The 13,459-nt window shown below is 37.6% G+C and overlaps 1 protein-coding gene and 1 pseudogene across 1 annotated transcript in view; both read right to left on the bottom strand.

Annotated features, from left to right (window-relative positions):
• Window positions 1–13,459, bottom strand: part of LOC107606802 (CMP-sialic acid transporter 4) — a 76,270-nt gene that overhangs the window by 39,755 nt on the left and 23,056 nt on the right. The window lies entirely within an intron of this gene.
• On the bottom strand, window positions 320–1,496 carry LOC148550467 (uncharacterized; annotated as a pseudogene).

Below are 13,459 nucleotides of genomic sequence, written 5' to 3'. Positions count from 1 at the left end.
AGGGTCTACCAACACCTCTTTTACTAGGAGATCTCCGAGTTGCAGGGAGATTACGACCGGGTCATCGAGATTTGCTATACTGTTGTTATGATTGGCTGTCTGGAATGTTATCTGCGGGGAGTGTGGTAGTGTCTGCTGTTGAATTTAATCAGCATTGATGGAAAGCATAGCTCGGTAAGATCTCTTTCTTGTCGAGCTTGTGGCTCCTCTACCTGCAAAACCTCCGGAAATACAGTTAATTATACATGTTGGTTGTTCGGGATGGTTGTTGTTCGGTCGGTCTTTATCTCGGCCATGTTGTGTGGTCGAGCTTTGGTCTCTAGAGGGGGGGTGCTCGCCGCTGTTTGTGGCCGCCGATGTATTTGTCCAGGTGACCTTGTCGAGCTAGTCACTCCAGTAGGTCTTTGGCGATAACACAGTCGTCGGTAGTGTGTCCGTGCTTCTGGTGGAAAGAGCAGTATTTTGATCGGTCCGCGCCTTTTGAATCTGGGTAACTGCCGGCTTTTCTTGGTGGCTTGATTAATTTTGAATTCAAGATTTCCTTGATGATATCGTCGCGCTTAGTGTTGAATTGAGTGTAGGACTCATATCGCGAAGTCGGTTTAAAGTTCTTCTTTTTGTCTCGAGTTTTGTCGTCATCTCTGTAATGAGGTTTTTCTGTTTTCCGAGCTTGCCGGAGTTCCTCGATGTAGATCTGACCTTTTGCCTTTTCGCGGAACTCGGGCATAGTCTTAGGTTTTGCCACAGCAATAGTTTTCTGGAATTTTCCTGGTCACAATCCACTTTTTATGGCGTGTAGTTCCACCTCAGGGTGGAGGTCGGGTATACTTATAGCTATCTTTGTGAAGCGCGTCATGTAGTCTTTGAGGCTTTCGTGCTGGCCTTGCTTGATTGTGTTCAAGTAATCGGAGTCATGTAGGTAGATGGCTGATCCAGCAAAGTACTCCTCAGGGCTTTGATATGTCTCAGAATCGAGAAATAGAACATGCTGGCAAAGAACAAAACCAATCAAGTGCAGGACCGTCTAAATAAGATGGAAAGCAACGACATAAAACTTTATCAGATGTACCGTTTACTATCATTATTGAGGTGAACTTCTTGATGTATTTCTTCGGATCACCTAACCCATCATAGGGAGTTAGGGTGGTCGGCAGAGTAAACCTCCGGGGTAGCACGAAGTTCATCACCTCAGCCGTGAATGGTCCAGGGGAGCTTTCCTGATCATCATTCTCGTTGTCTTGCCGAGCTTCCTCATTATGCTCGGGTTGCTCCTCTTCTTGCCGAGCAGTGTCTGAGACGTGTGTTGGCCCTGACTGCTTCTCGGCTTCTTCTGTTCGTTCTTGCCGATCATTGTTGTTTTCGATTCGGGTGTTATTCAAGTTGGCAATTTGCTGTGCCATTCTTTGGTTTTCCTCGGTCATGCATTGGTTGGCTTGCTGTAACTCGGTCACCATCTGAAGGAGTTCGGATGGTGTGGGTGGAAGTCGTTCATCCATGACTCAGGCGAGAATCTCGAGGCCGATGATATATGGAAGGGATTATATTCTCGGCCCCATGGTGGGTGCCAATTGTTCTTGTATGGATACCTGGAGGGAGAGCTCGGTCCCTGGGAATTGACGCCGAGTTGTTATCTTCGGTGCCGACCTTTGAGTTTTGTGGTAATCCGAGCTTTACTCCAAGAGGATGTCCAATCGCGTAGAGTTTTGAGCAAGAAACAGGGGGGAGTGTACCTGCAAAGGTACTCTGAAGCTTAAGTCAGTATTGAGAATTCAATGTGTCCTTTTGGGATGGAAGATCATACCTTTTATGGATGCTATGTGCAAGTCGGTTATGCTTCTGCTTTATTGCCTGTATTAAAGAGCAATAATAAGGGTGAGATGTCAAGTTGGACGTTTCACAATTGAAAAACAATCCGTTAAGCTGAGTTGTAACATAAGTGGCCGATTAATGATGTTGATGGCCGATTAATGACTTTAATACCGAACTATAACGTCAGCTTTCTGAATGATAACGTGAATAATGCCGAGTTATGAATGATAATGCCAATTTATGATGTTGGATTTGTAACGGCCGGATCAATAACCAAACTTGCAGAGCAATTTCATTTGTTTAGAAGAATAAAAACATAACAAAAGAAGCACAAATCAGATATCAGAAAAATTTGCATTGTCGTAAGGGACCAATTCAAGGAGAGAAATTGTGACTGTAAACAGGAACGAATGAAGCCACTTAATTTCAATAACCCAGATCATCCATATTGAATCACCAAAAATATAACATAATGCGGAAGCGTACCTTTACTCATAAAAATCAGAAATTGATGGAAGGATATGGATCTTGTGGTTCTTTCGATCTTCCTCAACCAAAGTCTTCTGTATTCCTAGGCGGCTGAATTGCAACTCTTTTGATGGGGGAAAGAGCAACAAAGGTGGCTTTGGTATATTGGGGACCAAAACCCTGAAGGCACTATTTATATTTGAGCATGACACCCATTAAACCCTAAAGCCCAAATAAAATAGTATCTAAAGTCCAAAAGATAATATATCTAAAATCCAAAAGATAATTATCTAAAGAACAAAAGATAATATATGGTTTTATTCTCATTTAGTTCCAAATCAAAAGTAATAATGACTTATTCAATTTAGCATTTATAACAATAAATGAGATCACATTATATAAGTCATTTAATTTGAAATAGTATAATTTGTGATTACAATTAATATATGTATTGCCCACAAACGAATTAGAAAATTAAAATAATTTCCTAACAATCTCCCACTTGGGCTATACATATATTCTTTCTTGACATAATCACACCTTATAAACTTTATGCGCGCATCTAAATGCTATTTCTCTCATTACTTTAACAATCTGGTCCGTCTCATATATTAGATATGGAATTACCGCAGCTTTTATCATATTAATGTCGTGACTAAACCACGACAATCACCATCCTAATATACTTAACGGCATAGATCAAATTTGGATGAGTAATATGGAAATTACATGCCAAGTGATCTCATGCATGTCTATTTCCAGCCTGTTCAACTTTAAAACTTTATTGAGATCAAACACAATACAAATATTGCAAAATGAACATTTCACATAACATGAAATAAACCATCAACTTAATTCTGCAGAAAAATAACTCAATATCCGTCATAGGACATATAGCATAAAATAAACTCCCACTAAACCAAGGCATAACAAATATTGACACCCATCCGAGCACTGTGCTCATGAAAGACTTTAGGGATCAATCCCTTGGTTAATGGGTCTGCTAGCATATATTCTGTTCCTATATGTTCTATGGAAATCTATTTTTCTTGAATTTTCTCCTTGACAACTAAGAACTTGATGTCTATATGCTTCGATTTTGTCAAGCTCTTATTGTTATTGGAGTATAATACTGCTGACTTGTTGTCACAGAATATCTTTAATGGCTTTTCAATATCATCTACTATATGAAACTCAGTGACAAAGTTTCGCAACCATATGCCATGAAATCGGAATCAGAGTATAGGGCTGGCAATACATATCCTACCCGCAGGTACCCTACCCGGCCCAACCCGTTCGGGTAGGGTAGACTACCCGACCCGCTGCGGATAGGGTAGAGTGCAGTTCGGGTAGGCCTGCGGGTAGGGTAGGGTACGGGTTTAGGGTGTACCCTACCCTACCCTACCCGCATCCCCCATATATAACATGTTTTTAAAAATTTATATACATAGTGAAGGAGGTGAGACTTGAACCTTCAACCTCCTTCATGTGTAGCAACCAAGTAACCATTAAACTAGCTACTTACTTTGATAGTATAGTGCGTTTGTATATTTATGAAGTTACATAAAATAAAAAGTAAACAAAATAAAAAATTATATATAATTTAAGATTCAGAAATCACTCATTGCTCATTAGAAACCCTAAAACTAAGTGGGAGGCTAGTACTCTGGTAGCGCCGTTTTCTTCCCAAGTTTCTTCCCAAGCCATAAGCCTCGGACCTCAGTGCTCCATTGCCCCAACTCTCCTTCCTTGTTCCTCATTCCTCCATTGCCGCCACTCTTCTTCCTTCTCTGTGCTCTCCTCGCAACACTGCTGATTCGTGACCTTTTCTCTTCTCTACTATGTTGCTCTGTTCTTCTTGGTATGTACTTTTTGTTTGAATCTATGAAAATTGGGGCTTTACTGGTGGTGAATCATAAGTCTTTCATGCTAGAGTTTAGTTAGATGATGTGATTGGTAGCTGTAGGGGAGTAGCTATATTATTTTGTTTTATTCAATGCTTGCTGTGCGCCTGTGCCCAACCAACTCAGTTTTGTTTTCTTAGAATGTAAATATTTGAATTGATCAGGTACAACCCATTTTTGTCTATGATAATGGTCATCCAGGTGGCATTGGACCAATACCTTTGGACGGTGCAGTGAATCATATCTAGAAGAAAGTTTATAAAAAGCTTCCCATAATTAAGGAAGCTATAATTCGTGAAAAAAGAAAACCTCTTGGTGTTCTTGTTCTATGTAGGTGTCAATGTACTTGAATTTAAGTAATTCTTTTTTTCTTCTTTTCTTTTTATTTTTTCCCCTCAAAGGAACAGAGATGAGTATATTAGAGGTTCTATTGTTTGCTCCATTGAAATTTCAAGAGCAAGAAACAGGAGGTTGGTTGTTGTCTTTGGTTACCAATGTGAATCTTATAGGAGAAAATAGCTGTCATTATCCATGGGTAGTGTTACTTGGTGTTTCATTATTTTTTGTACTTCATTGTCTTCTAATCCTTACTCATGAATTGCTTGAGGTTGAAATTTTCTATTTAATTTACACTTCAAAGTGAAATCCTCACTTCAAAGATCATAATATATTTATTTCTACTTACTCTATATTGTTGAAATGTGATAATGGAGAATTTGATTAGCCTTTTTGACTTGATAAGTTAATGTAATGATATATTTGACCCTTATGACTATAATGTAAAAGTGTTGACCATTGACACTTGCCATACGACCCAACAAGGTTAGAACTTAGTAAAACTGGAAGTGATGCTTTTGTTATTGTGTGCAAGCGAAGCATATATAATACATGAAAGAAAATAACAAGAAGTAAACATTTAATTTGAATGTGATGTTATTCTTAAGGGTGAGGAATAAGATACAGTGGTGTAAGTTTAAGCTTATGCAAAACATATATAGTCCTTTATATGATGTTGTGTCTTTATTTATTTGATTTGCAATGTGTTGTTAAGCTTATGCAAAACATATATTGTTCTTTTTTTTAAGGACAGAAACTTGTATAAATTTTATGTATAAAAATTGGATTCCTAAGTTTTTTATGTATAAATGATTTTTCTGAATCTTAATGATTTTTCAGCAGGCTTGAATTTTTAATATTTAATTATTTATTTTACTATTGTGTAGGCAATAATGGATAGTACCAACATGGATGTAGTGGCTCAAGAACAACAAGAAGACTTCTGTTGAAGAAACTGCTAATTTTGTTCCAGACGAGTCTGCCTCGGGTGAAAATAGCAACAAATCTTTGTTGAAAAGTGCTTATTGGCAATACTTTAGTAGATGTAAAGAGGGAGAAGAGTGGAAGGCAAAGTGCAACCATTGTAAGTCTGTTCTTGGTGCAAATCCAAGGAATGGGACTACAAATTTGAAGAAACATGTGCTTCATTATTGTAAAAGAATAAAATTAGCAAATTCAAGACAATCAACAATTGCTGAATCTCTTCAAAGACATGGAAAGAATAGTTCAGATGCTTTTATATTTGATGCATCTCACACAAGAAAATTGATTGCCAAGTCCATTTGTATGCATGAGTATCCTTTGTCATATGTGGATCATGTTGCAACAAGAGAAGTATTTGCTTCAATGCAACCAACGTTTAAGATGCCAAGCCGAAACACAATCAAGAAGGATATCTTGGAAATGTACGAAGTGGAGAAGCTTAACATAAACAAGATGATGGATGCAAATGATAGTCGAGTGGCTATTACAACTGACATGTGGACTTCCAACCAGGAAAAAGGATACATGGTTGTCACAGCACACTACATTGATAGTTCATGGAATTTGCAAATGTGAGTATTGAGGTAATACCTTAAACTTTGCTTCTAGTATAAGATATGCTTTCTAATGCTTGATGTATTTGTGATATTTTTTTATCTAATATATTTATAATAATTTTCAGCTTTACTTATATTCCTGCTCCTCATTCAAGTGAAGTTCTCTCTAATGTATTAATGAAAGTTTTGTTGGAGTGGAACTTAGATAGAAAATTATCAACTATTACATTGGATAATTATTCTACAAATGATGCTATGATTGATGTGTTGTTGGGACGTCTAGACTCAAATTATTTGTTGTTAGGGGGTAAGTTATTGCATATGCGTTGCTGTGCTCATATTTTAAACCTAATTGTGAAGGATGGTTTCAATTTAGTTAAAGAAAGTGTGGAGAAAATTTGTAATAGTGTGGTGTATTGGACTTCAACTAGTAAAAGACATGAAACCTTTGTGAGTTGGTGTAGTAAGTCAGGTGTTCCCTTTACCAAAAAACTATCTCTTGATTGTATGACTAGATGAAATTCCACTTATGTGATGTTAGAAACTGCATGGCTGTACAGAGATGTCTTTGCTCGACTAAAACAAAAAGACTCCAATTATAAAAGTGTGCCAAGTAATGAGAAATGGGAACTTGCGAAAGAAATTTGTGGTAAATTAAAACTTTTTTATGATGTGACTCAGTTGTTTTCTGGAACTCAAGTTTCAACAGCCAATATTTACTTTAATAAAGTATGTGAGATACATGTTGGATTGGAAAAATGGGCTGTTTCTCCTAACCCAGTTATTAGTAGCATGGCATGTATGATGAAGAGAAAGTTTGATAAGTATTGGGAAGAAATTCATGGCATTATGGGTGTTGCTGCAATTCTAGATCCTAAGTATAAGCTTGATGGGCTTGAATATAAGTTTGCTAGGATATGTGAAGATCCTAATGAATGCACAAGGAAAGTTGAGAGAATCAAACAGGCATGTTATGAGTTACTTCATGAATATCAAAAGAATACATCTAATTCAAGCAATATGTCAATGGAATTTACACAAGAGCTTAGGGTTAATGCAGATGATGATGATGATGATGTTGGTTATCAATTGTATATTAGACAAAAGAAGAAGGAAAAAGGTTCATTTGTGAAGACGGAATTTGATCACTATGTAGAGGAAGATGTTCATCCTTTAACTCCTGATTTTGATATATTATCTTGGTGGAAGGTAAATGGAGTTAGGTTTCCAACTCTTCAGAAAATTGCAAGAGACATATTTGCCATTCCTGTGTCTACTGTTGCTTCTGAGTCTTCTTTTAGCACAAGTGGCCGTATAATTGCTACTCATCATGGTAGTCTTCATGAAGATACGGTAGAAGTTCTTATGTGCAATCAAAATTGATTGTGGGCAGAATATTATAAAAGAGGTTATTTATGTTTTCAAGTTTTTTAATTTGTTTAGATTTTATAATTGTGTTAAATTTATATATAATAAAATTGTTGTATTTGATTTTTAGGTGGAAAACCTGATTATCAAACTGCTAATGAAGATGATGATGCATTTTCTGAACTGATGGAAGAATAATGTTGTAAGAACTTGGAAGTAAAAGAAATGTTTGAAGACATTTATCTTTATTTATGTTATTTTAATTTTATTAAGAACTTGATAATTATGCTATTTGTAATTTTATATTGAATTTGTTTAGGACTTTATTGTTTTTAATTTTAAGTTAAACTTAGTTTTTTATTTTATTAATATAACAATATGTGTGTTTGTAATTTTATGTTGAATTTCTTTAAGATTTTATTGTCTTTTATTTTAATTTGAATTTAGTTGTTTATTTTTTATTTATTAATATGTATGAAATTTAGAATGATTAAGTTTTATATTTATTTTTAAAAAAAATTCATATTTCTGCGGGTAGGGTAGGGTAGGGTAGAGTAGGGTAGGGTAGGTTTTGTAATTTAGGGTGCAGGTAGGGTACGGGTTGAGAGATTCTCAACCCACGGGTAGGGTAGGGTAGAGTTTTATTGAGATTTTCTACCCGCGGGTAGGGGTAGGGTTTGACCCTACCCTACCCTACCCATTGCCAGCCCTATCAGAGTACCTAATGATCTCCAAATTTTCTGATCTCCGATAAATAAGCATGTAATCCTTTGTTCTCTTTAAATAACGCATTACGCGTTTAACAGCTATCCAATTATCCCTGCCCGGATTGCTCAAGTATCTACCCAACACAACCACTATAAATGATATATCGGGACGTGTGCAGACTTGAGCATACATTAAGCTCCCTAGTGTTGATGCATAAGGTTTATCATGCATTGTTGTCCTCTCAATATCATTTTTAGGGCATTGCTTGAGACTGAACTTGTCTCCTTTAGCTACGGGTGTGTCCATTGGTCTACAACTTTTCATGCCATATCTACTTAAAATCTTTTCGATATAGTTCTTTTGTGATAATCCAAGAATACCTTAAGAGCAATCTCTTAGTATCTTGATTCCTAATACAAAAGAGGCATCACCAAGATCTTTCATTTCGAATTTGTTCGATAGAAATTTCTTAGTTTCATGCAACAAGCCTATATCGTTACTGGCAAGTAGAATGTCATCAACATATAAGACCAAAAAAATGTATTTACTCCCACTGAACTTGCTGTATACACACTCATCTATGATATTTACCTTAAAACCATGAGGTAATGACTTAATGAACTTGTGATGCCATTGATGGGAAGCTTGTTTGAGACCATAGATGGATTTTCTCCTTTCTTTATTGGATCTCCTTAATGACACTTCTTGAGGTTGCTGAGCTTGCTATATGGATTGGGATTGAGCAACAACAATATTCTCATTGTTCTTTTGTACTGTAACTGAATCTACAGTAGGATTCTCATTTTGCTCTTGTACTATAACTGTATCTTGAACAAATAGGCACAAGGACCTGATCATTGTCAGTTACAGAATCCTCATCAAAAATAACATTCCTAATATTTCCTTCCCCCCAAACTCAACATCCTCAAAAAATCTCGCATTTCCCGTTTCAAAAAAAGACCTTGATGCAGGATTGTAAAATTTGTACACCCGTGAACGCTCAGCGTAACCAACAAAGTAGCAACTAATTGTCCTTGAGTCCAATTTTCTTTCATGCGGCCTATAAGGTCGCGCCTAAGCTGGACATCCCCAAATGTGCAAATGCTTTATACTGGGCCTTTTTCCAATCCAAATTTCATATAGGGTTTTGTTAACCGTTTTACTTGGTGCCCTATTAAGGATGTACACTATGGTCTTTAAGGCTTCTCCCCAAAGTGATTCAGGCAAGGAAGAATGACTAATCATACTTCTCACCATGTCCTTAAGAGTTCAGTTCCTTCGCTCTGCAACACCATTCATGCTAGGTTTGCCTGGCATGGTGTATTGCAGAACAATACCACACTCCTCTAGGAAAAGAGCAAAAGGCTTGGGACGTTGCTCACCTGAACCGTCATATCTTCCGTAGTATTCACCACCACGATCAGATTTGACAGCTTTCATTTTCTTTCCAAGTTGAAGTTCAACTTCAGCTTTGAAAGACTTGAAAACATCCAAGACTTGGGACTTTTCATGAATTAAATATAGATACCCGTAACGAGAGTAATAATCTATGAACATAATAAAGTACCGTTATCCATTCCAAAAGACAGTAGGGAATGGGCCACATATATCGGTATGTATTAGTTCTAAGACATCTTTAGCTCTCTTGGCACCTAATTTCCTTTCGTTTGTCCTTTCCCCTTTATGCACTCAATGCAGACTTCAAAGTCTGCCAATTTTAGGGGTCCAAGAATTCCATCCGACACGAGCCTCTGAATTCTCTATTTAGAGATGTGACCTAGGCGTTTGTTCTTGACAAACCACTATTTTATGGTTTATCTTGTGCTCAATTGAGTGGTTTTTATCAAGTCTTTGCACACTTATTCATACTAATTGCATGGTTTTTATATTTTCCTTCCTAATTTTGTGCTATGATTGAAAACATATTTCTTTGGTCTTAATTTGCTATGTTTAATCCCCTCTTATTACCATTCGATGTCATGATATGTGTGTTAAGTGATTTCAGAGTTTATAGGGCAGGAATGGCTTAGAGGATGGAAAGGAAGCATGCAAAAGTGGATATATAATTTGCCATAGTTGCCCTGAAGATAAGTGACGCGCACGCGTGAATCCACGCACACGCGTGGATCTGCGCAAATAAGCATTTTTGAATTCGCCCCCAGCGATTTTTGGGCTATTTTTGGCCCATTTCTCGGCCCAGAAAATACAGATTAGAGGTTGTAGAGTGGAGGAATGAGGGGACACTTCTCATTATTCACATAATTTTAGGTTTAGATGTAGTTTTCTATAGAGAGAGGCTCTCTCCTCTCTCTTAGGTTTTAGGAATTAGGATTTCTTCTTTCAATTTCTCCTTTTGTTCAGGTTCAATGTTCTTTAATTTAGTTTCTCTTCTACTTTTATTTGTTTTAGTACTTTGGTTTATCTATTTCTCTTGTTAATTACTTATGTTGCCAAATTGGTTTAAGAACTCTTCATGTTAGATTTGAATTTCTATTTAATGCAATTTGAGGTATTTTAGATTTATGATTGCTTTCTTCAATTTATGTTATTGATGCTTTCAATTTAATTTAGATTTCTCTCCTTTTGGCTTTGGTTGAGTAGTTGGTGACACTTGAGTTATCAAACTCCTTTGTTGATTGACAATTGGAATTTGCTGGTTGATTTGGATACCTTTAAAGCTAGTCTTTCCATAGGAGTTGAGTAGGACTTGAGGAATCAGATTGATTAGTCCACTTGACTTTCCTTTATTTAGTAAGGGTTAACTAAGTGGGAGTAATGAACAATTCTCATCACAATTGATAAGGATAATTGGGATGGGATTTCCAGTTCTCATACCTTGCAAGGGTTTTCATGATTATTAATTTACTTTCTTGCCAATTTATTTCTTTTTTCCCTATTTCAAAAACCCAAAAAGATACTTTTCTCATAACCAATAATAAATACACCTCCCTGCAATTCCTTGAGAGACGACTCGAGGTTTAAATACTTCGGTTATTAATTTTATTGGGTTTGCTTTAGTGACAAACAAGTTTTTGTACGAAAGGATTCTTTGTTGGTTTAGAAACTATACTTACAATGAGCTTTTAATTGCGAATTTCTAGACCACACAAAAATCCGATCGTCAAAATGGCGCCGTTGCCGGAGAATTGCAAACGTGTGCCTTATTTTTTGTTATTGTAAATATTTGCTTTTTCGTTTCTTTGTTAGTGTTTCTAGTTTTAGGAGTTTTTTTATTAATTTCTATTAGTTTTAATTTCTTTTGCTACTATGAATTCTCACCCCTCTGGCTTTAAGTTTGGTTCCAATGTTGTTGTAAGAAATGGAAGCTATAATGAGAACATGCATCAAGGTTGGAAGAATCAAAGATGGGAGGAGCCACAAGGATTTGATCAACCCTCTTGGCAACAACCCCCTCCAATGCGCTATAACCAACAACCATTCTGTGATGCATACCAAGACAATAGTTATGGTGGACCCTTTCGTGACAAACCACCTCCACCAAATTACTATGGTCAGGAGCCATTCCAGGGAGTGTACCAAGATGATGAATATGGTGGACCCCTTGTAGTTACCAACAAGCCCCACCATATGCTTATGAACCACCTCCCCAACATACCTTTGAACCACCATACTCACAAGCCCCTTTACACCATTCACCTTCATATGACCCTAACCCATATCCACCATACCAACCACCCTATGAACCGTATGAACCATATATAGAACCACCCCAATTCCAATCCAATTACTCCCAAGAACCACCACTTCCATATGAACCATGTCCATATCCATCAACCCAAGAATCACAGGATCGTCTCAAGAAAACAGTATATCAATTTCATGCAACCCTTCATCAACTGGAGCAAGCGATAAATCAATTAGCTTCCCGACGTTCGGACACTCAAGGAACCCCCATGGCTTCATGTGGAGAATCTAATGAAGAACGTCGCATGAAAGAGACACTAGAAACTCCGATGGACAGTAAGGAGCATGACTTTGTACTGGAACAAGTAGAGAAAGCCGAAATTATCGAAGAAGAAGAATTGGTCGAAGACTTAGGAGATACGGAACGTCCATGGGAAAGCCCAGTCATAGAGCCCCCTTCTAAGGAGTTTGAATTTGATGTTGAGGAGGGTGTACAACCTCCAAGGCATATCATGGTTGAAGACTTTGAAGGGGATGATCAAGAGATGGATTCAATCATTGATGAATTCTTATCTACATTTGAATCCTCTCCCATTGGACTTGACATGGAGATTAAAGAAGAAGAAGCACAACCTCCCATGCACTTGGTAAACAATGAAGAAGAGATCGAATTGGAAGAAATCTACCAAGAGGAAGAGGTTGATATTGAAGAAGCTTACAAAGAGGTGGAAGTTGTTAAAGAGGAGCCCAAGGGAATGGAGCTGGAGATCACCTTGCCAAGGTTGTTGGAGACCTCTCCACCAAAGCCATCACCATCCATCCCTTCATTCAAGTGGGTAAATCTCTCATCTCTAAGCTTAATTAGCCCACTTGAATATGCTTTGCTTGAGATGGATGGGCAACTTAGAGCTCTTTGTGGCTATAAGAGTAAGAGGGAGATGGTTATGGTTGGCAACACAATCCTAGGTTCATTGTGGTAGGAAGCTCACGGCTGAAGTATCATGGTTGGAAGAATACTAAATTGTATGGGTCTAGGAAGCTGTTTGGATGTCTCAGTGAGAATTCCAATTGCTCACCACCCAAGTGGAAAAATGATGATCAACAAGAAGACGGGTGCAAAGGCAAGGTTTGGGACCCCGGAATTCATTCCAACAATCAACACTCTTGGGGCCTTGTCACTTGCTTCAACTTGCTTGAAGACTTTATGCGTCTAATTTAGGACCCCGGAGGTTACTGGAAGTACAAACATTGGTGGAGATTCCTGGACGAGTTCAAGCACAAGCCACCATGACAGGGAGCTCATCCAATGTCCAACTTAAGGACAATAACTAAAAGTGCTAGGTGGGAGACAACTCACCATGGTATGATCATTCTCTTCTTTCTTCTTATTTTATTCTAGTAAATCTTCTCATTATTACTGCATATAGTCTGCATTTTCATTTGCATACTGCATATATAAAAAAAAAGTGAACAGCAAGTTCTGTGGGAGCGGTGCAGAAAGCGTGCCAATCGCACAAGCAACATCACGCGTAACGCATGGCCATGAAAAATCGACGTAAAAGGTGTATTGGCCGAAAGTTGTGATGGCCTGGTGCTAGCACTGTGCTAGAGGCACAAAATCACCCACGCGTACGTGTCCCTGACGCGTGCGCGTCATTTTCAGTTTCTGAGTGATCACGC

The sequence above is a fragment of the Arachis ipaensis genome, chromosome B7 (genome assembly GCF_059453495.1).
Source record: "Arachis ipaensis isolate K30076 ecotype BB chromosome B7, ASM5945349v1, whole genome shotgun sequence".
Taxonomy (NCBI): domain Eukaryota; kingdom Viridiplantae; phylum Streptophyta; class Magnoliopsida; order Fabales; family Fabaceae; genus Arachis; species Arachis ipaensis.
The sequence above is the reverse complement of the archived record's forward strand: the minus strand, read 5'-3'. Positions and strand labels throughout refer to the sequence as shown.